Source organism: Bubalus bubalis, chromosome X (genome assembly GCF_019923935.1).
Source record: "Bubalus bubalis isolate 160015118507 breed Murrah chromosome X, NDDB_SH_1, whole genome shotgun sequence".
In the NCBI taxonomy this organism is placed as follows: Eukaryota; Metazoa; Chordata; class Mammalia; order Artiodactyla; family Bovidae; genus Bubalus; species Bubalus bubalis.
In genome coordinates, this window is record NC_059181.1 from 142421223 (window position 1) to 142434099 (window position 12877).

Consider the following 12877-nt stretch of genomic DNA (forward strand, 5'->3'; position numbering starts at 1 on the left):
CCATTGGTAGCTTGATAGGGATTGTGTTGAATCTATAGATTCCTTTGGGGGTACTCATTTTCACTATATGGATTATTCCAATCCACAAACATAGTATGTTTGTCCATCTATTTGTGTCATCTTTGATTTTTTCACCAGTGTTTTATAATTTTCTATATATAGGTCTTTTGTTTCTTTATGTAAATTTATTCCTAAGTATTTTATTCTTTTGGTTGCAATGGTGAATGGGATTATTTCCTTAATTTCTCTTTCTGTTTTTTCCTTTGCTAGTGTATAGGAATGCAAGGAATTTCTGTGTATTAATTTTATATCCTGCAACTTTACTATATTCATTGATTAGCTCTAGTAATTTTCTGATGGTGTCTTTAGAGTTTTCAATGTAGAGGATCATGTCATCTGCAAGTGGTGAGAGTTTTACTTCTTCTTTTCCAATCTGGATTCCTTTTATTTCTTTTTCTTCTCTGATTGCTGTGGCTAGGACTTCTAAAACTATGTTGAATAGTAGTGGTGAGAGTGGGCACCCTTGTCTTATTCCTGATTTTAGAGGAAATGCTTTCAATCTTTCACCATTGAGGATAATGTTTGCTGTGGGTTTGTCATATATGTTTTTTATTATGTTGAGTTATGTTCCTTCTATGCCTGCTTTCTGGAGAGTTTTTATCATAAATGGGTGTTAAATTTTGTCAAAGGCTTTCTTGGCAACTATTGAGATAATCATATGGCTTTCTCTTTCAATTTGTTAATATTGAAGAACATGTGTATCACATTGATTGATTTGTAAATATTGAAGAACACTTGCATTCCTGGGATAAAACCCACTTGGCCATGATATATGATCTTTTTATTATGTTGTTGGATTCTGTTTGCTAGAATTTTGTTGAGAATTTTTGCATCTATGTTCATCAGTGATATTGGCCTGTGGTTTTCTTTTCTGTGGCATCTTTGTCTAGTTTTGGTATTAGGGTGATGGTGGCCTCATAGAATGAGTTTGGCAGTTTATCTTCCTCTGCAATTTTCTGGAAGAGTTTGAGTAGGATAGGTGTTAGCTCTTCTCTAAATTTTTGATAGAATTCACCTGTGAAGCCGTCTGTTCCTGGGCTTTTGTTTGTTGGAACATTTTTTATTACAATTCTGATTTCTGTGCTCGTGATGGGTCTGTTAAGATTTTCTATTTCTTCCTGGTTCAGCTTTTAAAGGTTATACTTTCCTAAGAATTCCATTTTTTCCAAGTTGTCCATTTTATTGGCATATAATTGTTAATGGTAGTCTCTTATGATCTTTTGTATTTCTCTGTTGTCTGTTGTGATTTCTCCATTTTCATTTCTAATTTTATTGATTTGATTCTTCTCCCTTTTTTTCTTGATGAGTCTGACTGTTTGTCTATTTTATTTATCTTCTTAAATAACCAGCTTTTAGTTTTGTTGATTTTTGCTATAGTCTCCTTCATTTCTTTTTCATTTATTTCTGCTCTTATTTATGATTTCTTTCCTTCTACTAGCTTTGGGGTCTTTCTTTTCTTCTTTTTCTAGTTGCTTTACATGTAAAGTTAGGTTGTTTATTCGATGTTTCTCTTCATTCTTGAGGTAGGCGTGTATTGCTATGAACCTCCCTCTTAGCACTGCTTTTACTGAATCCCATAGGTTTTGGATTGTTGAGTTTTCATTTTCATTTGTTTCTGTGTATATTTTGATTTCCTTTTTGATTTCTTCTGTGATCTGTTGGTTATTCAGAAGTGTGTTGTTTAGCCTCCATATGTTTGTATTTTTAATAGTTTTTTTTTCCCCCTGTAGTTGACATCTAATCTTACTGCACTGTGATCAGAAAAGATGCTTGAAATGATTTCAATTTTTTAAAATTTACCAAAGCTATATTTGTGGCCCAATATGTAATCTATCCTTGAGAATGTTCCCTGTGCACTTGAGAAAAAGGTGAAATCCATTGTTTTGGGGTTAAGTGCCCTGTAGATATCAATTAGGTCTAACTGGTCCATTGTATCATTTAAAGCTAGTGTTTCCTGGCTAATTTTCTGTTTGGTTGATCTATCCATAGGTGCGAGGGGGGTATTAAAATCTCTCACTGTTATTGTGTTACTGTTAATTTCCCCTTTCATACTTATTACCATTTGTCTTACATATTGAGGTACTCCTATGTTGGCTGCATATGTGTTTATAATTGTTATATCTAATTCTTGGATTGATCCCTTGATCATTATGTTATGTCCCTCTTTGTCTCTTATCACGGTCTTTATTTCCAAGTCTGTGTTATCTGATATGGGTATTGCTACTCCTGCTTTCTTTTGGTCTCCATTTGCATGAAATATCTTTTTCCAGCTCCTCACTTTCAGCATGTATGTGTCCTTAAGTTTGAGGTGGGTCTCTTGTAGACAGCATATATAGGGGTCTTGTTTTTGTATCCTTTCGGCCAGTCTTTGTCTTTTGGTTGGTGCATTTAACCATTTACATTTAAGGTAATTATTGAAAAATATGATCCAATTACCATTTACTTTGTTGTTTTGGGTTTGATCTTATAAACCCTTTCTGTGTTTCCTGTCTAGAGAAGATCCTTTAGCATTTGTTGAAGAGCTGGTTTGTTGGTACTAAATTCTCAGCTTTTGCTTGTCTGTAAAGCTTTTGATGAAAAAGCAATAATACACAGAAGAACTGTACAAAAAAGATCTTTATGACCCAGATAATCATGATGGTGTGATCACTCACCTAGAACCAGACATCCTGGAATGTGAAGTCAAGTGGGCCTTAGAAAACATCACTACAAACAAAGCTAGTGGAGGTGATGGAATTCCAGTTGAGCTATTTCAAATCCTGAAAGATGATGCTGTGAAAGTGCTGCACTCAATATGCCAGCCAATTTGGAAAACTCAGCAGTGGCTACAGGACTGGGAAAGGTCCGTTTTCATTCCAATCCCAAAGAAAGGCAATGCCAAAGAATGCTCAAACTACCGCACAATTGTACTCATCTCACATGCTAGTAAAGTAATGCTCAAAATTCTCCAAGCCAGGCTTCAGCAATACGTGAACTGTGAACTTCCAGATGTTCAAGCTGGTTTTAGAAAAGGCAGAGGAACCAGAGATCAAATTGCCAACATCCACTGGATCATGGAAAAAGCAAGAGAGTTCCAGAAAAACATCTATTTCTGCTTTCTTGACAATGCCAAAGCCTTTGACTGCATGGATCACAATAAACTGTGGAAAAATTCTGAAAGAGATGGGAATACCAGACCACCTGATCTGCCTCTTGAGAAATCTGTATGGAGGTCAGGAAGCAACAGTTAGAACTGGACATGGAACAACAGACTGGTTCCAAATAGGAAAAGGAGTACGTCAGGGCTATACATTGTCACCGTGCTTATTTAACTTCTATGCAGAGTACATCATGAGAAATATTGGGCTGGATGAAGCACAAGCTGGAAACAAGATTGACGGGAGAAATATCAATAACCTCAGATATGCAGATGACACCACCCTTATGGCAGAAAGTGAATAGGAACTAAAGACCTTCTTGATGAAAGTGAAAGTGGAGAGTGAAAAAGTTGACTTAAAGCTCAACATTCAGAAAACTAAGATCATGGCATCTGGTCCCATCACTTCATGGGAAATAGATGGAGAAAACAGTGGAAACAGTGTCAGACTTTATTTTTTTGGGCTCCAAAATCACTGCAGATGATGACTGCAGCAATGAAATAAAGACACTTACTCCTTGGAAGGAAAGTTATGACCAACCTAGATAGCATATTAAAAAGCAGAGACATTACTTTGCCAACAAAGGTCCATCTAGTTAAGGCTATGGGTTTTCCAGTAGTCATGTATGGATGTGAGAGTTGGACTATAAAGAAAGCTGAGCGCTGAAGAATTGATGCTTTTGAACTGTGGTTTTGGAGAAGACTCTTGAGAGGCCCTTGAACTGCAAGAAGATCCAACCAGTCCGTCCTAAAGTAAATCAGTCCTGAATGTTCATTGGAAGGATAGATGTTCAAGCTGAGACTCCAATCCTTTGGCCACCTGATGTGAAGAGCTGACTTATTTGAAAAGACCCTGATGCTGGGAAAGATTGAAGGTGAGAGAAGAAGGGGATGACAGAGGATGAGATGGTTGGATGACATCACGGACTCAATGGACATGAGTTTGAGTAAACTCTGGGAGTTGGTGATGGACAGGGAGGCCTGACGTGCTGCAGTCCATGGGGTCACAAAGAGTCAGACATGACTGAGCAACTGAACTGAACTGAAAGCTTTTGATTTATCCTTCATATCTGAATGAGACCATTGCTGGGTAGAGTAATCTTGGTTTTAGGTTTTTCTCCTTCATCACTTTATGTCCTGCTGTTCCCTTCTGGCCTGAAGAGTTTCTATTGAAAGATCAACTATTATACTTATAGGGATTCCCTCATGTGTTATTTTCTGCTTTTGCCTTGCTGCTTTTAATATTTGCTCTTTGTGTTTGATCTTTGTTAGTTTGATTAATATGTGATGTGTCTTGTGGTGTTTTGCCTTGGGTTTCTCCTGTTTGGGACTCTCTGGGTTTCTTGGACTTGGGTGGCTATTTCCTTCACCATTTTAGGAAAGTTTTCAACTATTATCTCCTCAAGTATTTTCTCATGCCCTTTCTTTTTTTCTTCTTCTTCTGGGACACCTATGATTCAAAAATTGGGGTATTTAACGTTGTCCCAGAGGCCTCTGAGGTTGTCTTCATTTTTTTTTTCATTCCTTTTTCTTTTTTCCTCTCTTTTTCATTTATTTCCACCATTCTATTTCCACCTCACTTATCCTCTTTTCTGCCTCAGTTATTCTACTGTCGGTTCCCTACAGAGTGTTATTAATCTCAGTTATTGCATTGTTCATTATTGAATGGCTCTTTATTTTTTCTAGGTCCTTGTTAAACATTTATTGCATTGTCTCAATCCTTGTCTCTAGTATATTTATCTGTAACTCCATTTTGTTTTCAAGATTTTGGACAATCTGTACTATCATTATTCTGAATTCTTTTTCAGGTAGATTCCATATCTCCTCCTTATTTGTTTGGTTTGGTCGGTTTTTATCATGTTCCTCCACTTGCTGAATATTTCTCTGCCTTTTCATTTTGTTTAGATTGCTGTGTTTGGGGTGCCCTTTTTGCAGGCTGGAAGTTCGTGGTCCCTTTTAATTGTGGAGTCTGCTCCCTGTGGGTAGGATTGGACCAGTGGCTTTTCAAGGTTTCCTGGTTGGGGGAACTTCTGTCTGTGTACTGGTGAGTGGAGTTGGATCTATTCTCTCTGGAATGCAATGAAGTGCCAAGTAGTGAGTTTGAGGGTGTCTATGGGTTTGGTTTGTTTTGTGTCGTGTTCCTGTTTTGCTGGAGAATTAACCTGGTGTGTCTTGCACTGGAACTTGTTGGCTCTTGAGTGGGGCTTGGTTGCGGTGTAGGTATGGAGACTTTTGGGTGAGCTCTTGTTTATTAATGTTCCCTGGAGTCAGGAGTTCTCTGATGTTCTAAAGTTCTGGAGTTGGGCCTCCTGCCTCTGGGTTTTGGTCCTCCTCTTACAGTAGCCTCCAGACTTCTCTATCCATACAGCACAGAAGATAAAACCCCTAGGTTAATGGTGAAACAACTCTCCACAGCCAGGAATACCCAGAGATTCACAGAGTTATATAGAGAAGAGAAGAGGGAGGAGGGAGATAGAAGTGATCATGAGGAGAAAAGGGAGAGTCAAGAGTGGAGAGAGCAATCAAGCCAGTAATCATATCCCTAAGTGAAAATGAATACTGAAGATTAGATTCTTAAGGGTACAAAATTGATAACAAATATCAAAAAGCAAAGTTTAAAAACCTAGAAGTTAGACTCTCAAAAACACAATATAAAAACTACAAAACAAAATCAATCACAAAAAATGAAAAATACATATGGAATTGATCTTAAAAAATAGGTTTTTTTAAAAAAAGAAAGGTAATAGAAGGCTATAAAAATGAAAGTTAAAAGAGTAATAACCAAATTTTTTAAAAATCAAAAAATGATCATAGTAAAAATATATCTAGGCATTTCTCTGGACCTTTTATGGGCAGTGTGGGGTCAGTTCATTGTCAGTTCAGTTCAGTTCAGTCACTCAGTCGTGTCCGACTCTTTGCAACCCCATGAATCACAGCACGCCAGGCCTCCCTGTCCATCACCAACTCCCGGAGTTCACTCAGACTCACGTCCATCGAGTCAGAGATGCCATCCAGCCATCTCATCCAATGTCGTCCCCTTCTTCTCCTGCCCCCAATCCCTTCCAGCATCAGAGTCTTTTCCAATGAGTCAACTCTTAACATGAGGTGGCCAAAGTACTGGAGTTTCAGCTTTAGCATCAGTCCTTCCAAAGAAATCCCAGGGCTGATCTCCTTCAGAATGGACTGGTTGGATCTCCTTGCAGTCCAAGGGACTCTCAAGAGTCTTCTCCAACACCACAGTTCAAAAGTATCAATTCTTCGGTGCTCAGCCTTCTTCACAGTCCAACTCTCACATGCATACATGACCACAGGAAAAACCATAGCCTTGACTAGACGAACCTTTGTTGGCAAAGTAATGTCTCTGCTTTTGAATACGCTATCTAGGTTGGTCATAACTTTCCTTCCAAGGAGTAAGCGTCTTTTAATTTCATGGCTGCAGTCACCATCTGCAGTGATTTTGGAGCCCCCCAAAACTAAAATCTGACCCTGTTTCCACTGTTTCCCCATCTATTTCCCATGAAGTGATGGTACCAGATGCCATGATCTTCGTTTTCTGAATGTTGAGCTTTAAGCCTACTTTTTCACTCTCCACTTTCACTTTCATCAAGAGGCTTTTTAGTTCCTCTTCACTTTCTGCCATAAGAGTGGTGTCATCTGCATATCTGAGGTTATTGATATTTCTCCCGGCAATCTTGATTCCAGCTTGTGCTTCTTCCAGTCAGCATTTCTCATGATGTACTCTGCATATAAGTTAAATAAGCAGGGTGACAATATACAGCCTTGACGTACTCCTTTTCCTATTTGGAACCAGTCAGATAACCCCTTATTCTGGCTTGTATATCTGGCATATGTATCTTATATATATTCTGGCTTATCTCTGGCTTGAGACCTTGTTTTCAAGGTCTATAGGTGCCTCTCAAGTGCACGGTCTCAACATTAACTGCAGGGTTTTAATCTGTTGCACTTGTCACTTCCATAGTAGTTCCCCCTTCTTTGTTTATTTTGACTTCCTCTGTTTTCAGTTCTCTTCCATGTCTAATTTCTGCCCTGATACAAGGGGGCGAAGGTGGCCACTTATTTAGGCTCACTTGTTTAGTTGTGTTGTGGGGAGGGAGGGACACCGCAAACAAACACCACTGGCCTGTGTGGGGAGTGCTTGCAGTGGATGGACCACACTGGGTTTGCCACAGCCCAAGGCGGCGTGTACTCCCTGGGTCCACCCTGCTCAGGCTCCAGGGTGCTCTGCAAGGGCATTGTCCCAAGTGGGCCCTGCATTTTGTGCACTTCCCAGGTCTAGGCTGCTCAGGTTCTGGGGTGCTCTGCAGGGGCACAGACCCAGATGGGCTGTGAGTTTTGTGCCTTTCCCAGCTCTGAGTGACTCTGGTAACTGGGTGCTTGGTGAGTGCACTGTCCCAGGTGGGCCATGCATCTTATGCACCCCCCGGTCCTGGCCTCTTGGTTTCCTAGGTGCACTGTGACGGCCTCAGGTGTCCTATGTATCTCCTCTGGGGAGCTGACCTCAGGTTGTGACACTCCTGGCAGATGTGAACTGTCCAGGATCCCAGGAAGACATGATTAGCAACTGGGAGCCTGCTCAGTTTGATAGAAGATGCAGTCCCTGGGGCCAAGACTGCAGCAGCCCCTTGCCTTCCGGCTCTGGCTGTCACACAGCTGCCTCTCTGGCACTGGGGAGGGAGGGCCCTAAATGGCAGCTGGCTTGCTCTCATTTGGTAGTCGCTCAATCCTTTGTTCTGTGAGCACACCAGGGGTCATCGTGTGGCATTAGAGCCTTTCACAGGAAAGGTTTCTTTCTTTTTTTTTCATCTCTCTAGCAATCCCACGGTTTAGGTTGCTATCTCACATTGGCTTCCTCAGATTGTCCTCAGGGCATTCAGGCCCGGGCCTTACCGTAAGGACCGATGATGCAGCCTGTGCCTCCCAGTCCAGCCCCCACCTGCTGCTGGTGGAAGAGTGTGTCTGTGCCACTTCTCCATCTCTGCTTGTAGTTGTGGTTAGGCGCATATTCTGTAGGGTATGCCCCCGTCCTGTTATGTTGCCCGCTGAGATCCCAAAACTCCCCACAGACACACCTATGAAAGGCTTTTCTACAATGTGGAAACTTCTCCTTCACGACTCCCTTTCCAGGACGGGTCTCTGTCCCTAAATCTTTTGTCTGTTTTCATCTTTTATATTTTGTCCTACCTCCTTTTGAATAGATTGGGCTGCTTTTCTGCGTGCCTGGTGTCCTCTGCAAGTGTTCAGAAATTGTTTTGTGGAAGTTGTTCAACATTCAGATGATCTTTTGATGAATTTGGGGGTGAGAAAGTGGTCTCCCTATCCTTTTCCTCCACCATCTTGGGACCACCCCCCTTCTCTTTCTCATCTTGCCCATATCAAAACTGTCTGTGCTGGATGGCTGCTCCTGTACCTGAAGGTCATGGACACACAACACCCACAAGGCTTTGTGATGTCCTTCAAGAATTCCACATGCAGATGGCGCTGCCCCACTAAGTTTTCCAGTTATATAAGTATCTACAGTCTCACATTGAGATTTACTCCCCCTACTTTCTTCCTGTACCCCAAGACCTCTCTTCTCTTTCTTATCTTGCTCTTCTGAAGACTGGGTGTGCAGGAGGAACTGTCCCTGTGCCTGAAGGCCTTGGCAACACAATACCCGCAGGCTTTTCTGATTTAGTTCAACAAATCCACTAGCAGATGGGGCTGCTCCACTACATTTCCTGAATTCTGCCTGGCTCTACAGCCTCACATTGACATTTACTCTCCCACTCCCTTCCTGTGCCCCGAGACCTGTCTTTTCTTTCTTCTCTTGCCCTTATCAAACGTGACTGTGCAGGCGTGACTCTCCCTGTCGCTGAAAGCCTTGTTGACACAACACCTCCATGGCTCTCAGATGTAGTTCAAGGCATACACCATCAGAAGGCACTGATTCACTAGCTCTTCGAGTTCTACTTGGCTCCACAGTCTCACAATGATATCTACTCCCACTCCCTTCCTGTGCCTCAAGACCTCTCTTCTCTTTCTTCTTTTGTCCATATCAAAATTGTGCGAGGGTGACTGTCTCTGTGTCTGAAGACCTTAGCAACACAATACTCCAAGGGACTTCTGATGTAATTCAAGGAATCCACCAGCAGATGGCTCTTCTCCACTAGCATAGAAATCGGAAGCACATAATCAGTTAATAGGTTCCTTTTTTTTATTTATGTATTTATTTGACTGTGATGGGTCATCCTTGCTTCAGTGGGCTTTTATCTAGCTGCAGCGATCCAGGGCTTCTCTTGGGTCAATTTTATGAGCTTCTCATTGCTGTGACTTGTTTCCTAGCACAGGCCCTGGTGATGGCTTCAATAGTTGTGGCGCCCTGGCTTAGTTCCCCCTTGGCATGCGGGGTCTTCCTGTACCAGAAATTGAACCTCTGTCCCCTGCACTGGCAGGTGGAATCTTAACCACTGGGACCCCAAGGGAAGACCTGGAAGGTGAAGTCTTGACTGGACCACTGTGGAAGTTCCCCCAGGTCATAGATTTAGATGCAGACATATGACGGGAGCTTGGTCCAAGAAACAAAGCATGAACAGGGTGCACCTGACCAAAAGCGTGAAGAAATGCCTGAGCTGAAAATCAAGCAATCTGGCTGCTAACCTTGAATCTCCCACCCCTAGTTCTGTGGCTTTTGTACATCATTGTGAGTCTTTTTAAACTCACTTAAAATACAGTTCACTTATGTTAACCTCTCGGTCCTCAAGCTACCAGGGAGTAGTGCTTCTCAAACTTTAATGTGCATGGAATCACCAGGCATATTATGAAAGTGCAAGTCCTGGTTCAATAGGCCTGTGATGGAGGCCTGAGTCAGAAATTCCCAGGTGATGCTAATGCTGCTGGTCCCTAGACCACACTTTGAGTAGCAAGCGAGCATATACTACAGAAGTGGCCTAAGGGCTCTCACTGCTGGTGTGGATGGAAGGTCAGAGGCAGAACTTTAGTCATCACGCCCTCGCAAGCTTCAGCCAGTGCCTTGCCTTTTGAGGTCCTGAGACTGTGGAGCTCGTCTGATCAGCTCTGAATCAAGCTGATCACTAACAAAGATTTATCCTGGAGGATAGACTGCTTCCACGTGGTCAATGTTCCTCTTGGTCAGTGTTCATTGATTGATGTAAAATGAGTGGCCAACACATCCCCAGGGCTTTCTGATGTAGTTCATGAGATCCACCAGCAGATGGTAGGTTATTGAGTTATACTAGGCTCTACGGCCTCACATTGACATCCGCTCCTCCCACTCCTATGCTGTGCCCCAAGACCTCACTTCTCTTTCTCCTCTTGCCCTTATCAAAACTGGCTCTTCTCAGGTGACTGTTCCTGTTGTTGAGGCCTTAGGAACACATCTCCCCTGGACCTTTCTGATGCAGTTCAAGGAATCCACCAGTAGAAGACGCTGCTCAAATATATTTTCGAGTTATACAAGATTCTATAAGCTCACGTTGACATCCACCACCACCCCCACTCCCTTCCTGCGCCCCAAAAGCTATCTTCTCTTTCTTCTCTTGACCTTATCAAAAAAGGCTGTGCAGCAGTGACTGTGTCTGTGGTGAAGCCTTTGGCAACACAACACCCCAAGGGCTTTCTGATATAGTTCAAGGAATCAACCAGCAGATGGTGATGCTCCACTAACATAGATATCAGAACCACATAATCAGTTCACAGGTTCTTTATAATTTTTTATTTATATATTTACTTTGGCTGTGCTGGGTCTTTGGAGAAGGCAATGGCACCCCACTCCAGTACTCTTGCCTGGAGAAGCCCATGGATGGAGGAGCCTGGTGGGCTGCAGTCCATGGGGTCGCTAAGAGTTGGACATGACTGAGCGACTTCACTTTCACTTTTCACTTTCATGCATTGGAAAAGGAAATGGCAACCCACTCCAGTGTTCTTGCCTGGCGAATCCCAGGGATGGGGGAGCCTGCTGGGATGGACACGACTGAAGCGACTTAGCAGCAGCAGCAGCAGCAGCTGGGTCTTTGTTGCTGTGGTGGGCCTTTCTCTAGTTGCGGTGAGCCAGGGGTAGTTTTTTTTGCAGCGTTCAGACTTCTCATTGCCCTGACTTCTCTTGTTTCAGAGCACAGGACCTAGGGCACCAGGGCTTCCACAGTTGTGGAGCCCAGCTTCGTTGCTCCATGCAAAGTGGAATCTTCCCGGACCAGGGATCGAAGCCACGTGTCATGCACTGGCAGGCTGATTCTCAACCAATGAACCACCTGGGGAGCCCCCGAGGCTGAAATCTTAACTACTGGACCTCCAGGGAAGTCCCACAAGTCATGGATTTAGATGCAAGGACATGTGACAGGGGCTTTGTCCCAGAAACAAGGCATGAACTTGTCCTCTGGGATCAGAGGGAATCTGCCACAGGGTGCAACTGACCAGAATAGTGCAGAAAAGCCTAAGCCGAAAGTCAGGAAACCTGGCTGCTACCTTGGATCTCCCACCCACTAGTTGTGTAGCTTTGGGCACATCATTATGAATCTCCCTTAGTTTGTTTGTAAAACACAGTTCACTGACGTCAACCTCTTGGCCCTCAAGCTTCCAGGGAGTAGTGCTTCTCAGTACTGCAGTACTTTGCAGGTGGCATGTATTTTGGTTTTGTCTCATGATATCTAGTTAATTTTTGTATGTTATGTGAGTTTGTTTTTAAAGATGTGCTTTTCCAATGTTTCCAGTATTTTGCTGAAAATGTTATTTTTCTCTGTTGTACTGCATTTACATCTCAGTCAGAAGGCAACAGTCTTTCTGACTTACTTCACTCTGAAAGTTTCATCCACCTCGTCATTAGCCTCCAATTAAAATAAATTAAAAAAAAAGGCAATCGTCCATATAGTTTTGAGTATATTGTGAACTCTGTTCTGATCCATTGATCTGTAAATCTATCTTTATACCAAGATCACACTGAATTAGTTGATCTATATCATTTTGAAATGAAGTAGTATAAATCCTGCATCTTTGTTCTTTTTCAAAAATTTTGGCTCTCCTTAGCCTTTTGTATTTCTATGGAAAGGTGGAATCACTTTGTCAATTTATTTTAAAAGTCCTCCTGTTGCTTCATTGGGAATGCATTGAATCTATAGGTCAGTTTTCTAGAGCTCCCATCCAGCAATATTGAGTGTTCAAATCTGTGAGCATGATATATCAATTTGTTTGTAGTATGTAATTCCTTCTGTAATTTTCAGTGTACAGGTCTTCCAGAAGTTGTCAAATTTATCCCAAAGTACTGATATTTCTGCAAAGAAAACATATAAATGGCTACCAAACAAATGAACAGATGCTCCACATCATTCAAAGTTGAAAGTGTCGTCAGCTGCTCAGTCATGTCCAACTCTTGCAATTCCAGGGACTGTAGCCCACCAGGCTCCTCTGTCCATGAAATTCTCCAGGCAAGAATACTGGAGTGGGTAGCCATTGCTTTCTCCAGGGGATCTTCCCAACCTAGGGATCAAACCCTGGTCTCCTGCACTGCAGGCAGATTCTTTACTGTCTGAGCCACCAGGAAGTCCAATTTCACATCATTAGCCTTAGGGAAATGCAAATGAAAACTGCTTCACACATACTAGGATAACCGCAAATTAGAAGAGAAAAATAACAACTGTTGGAGAGTGTGGAATCATCATACACTACTAA

The 12877-nt window shown here is 42.3% G+C and overlaps 1 protein-coding gene across 1 annotated transcript in view; it reads left to right on the forward strand.

Moving 5' to 3' along the window:
- The window catches only part of ZNF449 (zinc finger protein 449), a 35987-nt gene extending 23782 nt beyond the window's left edge, over nt 1–12205 (forward strand). Inside the window, exon 6 of the transcript XR_003106750.3 lies at nt 11325–12205. The gene's annotated coding sequence lies outside the window, so the exon portion shown is untranslated. The remainder of the gene's footprint in view (nt 1–11324) is intronic.
- Nucleotides 12206–12877: the final 672 nt, after the last annotated feature.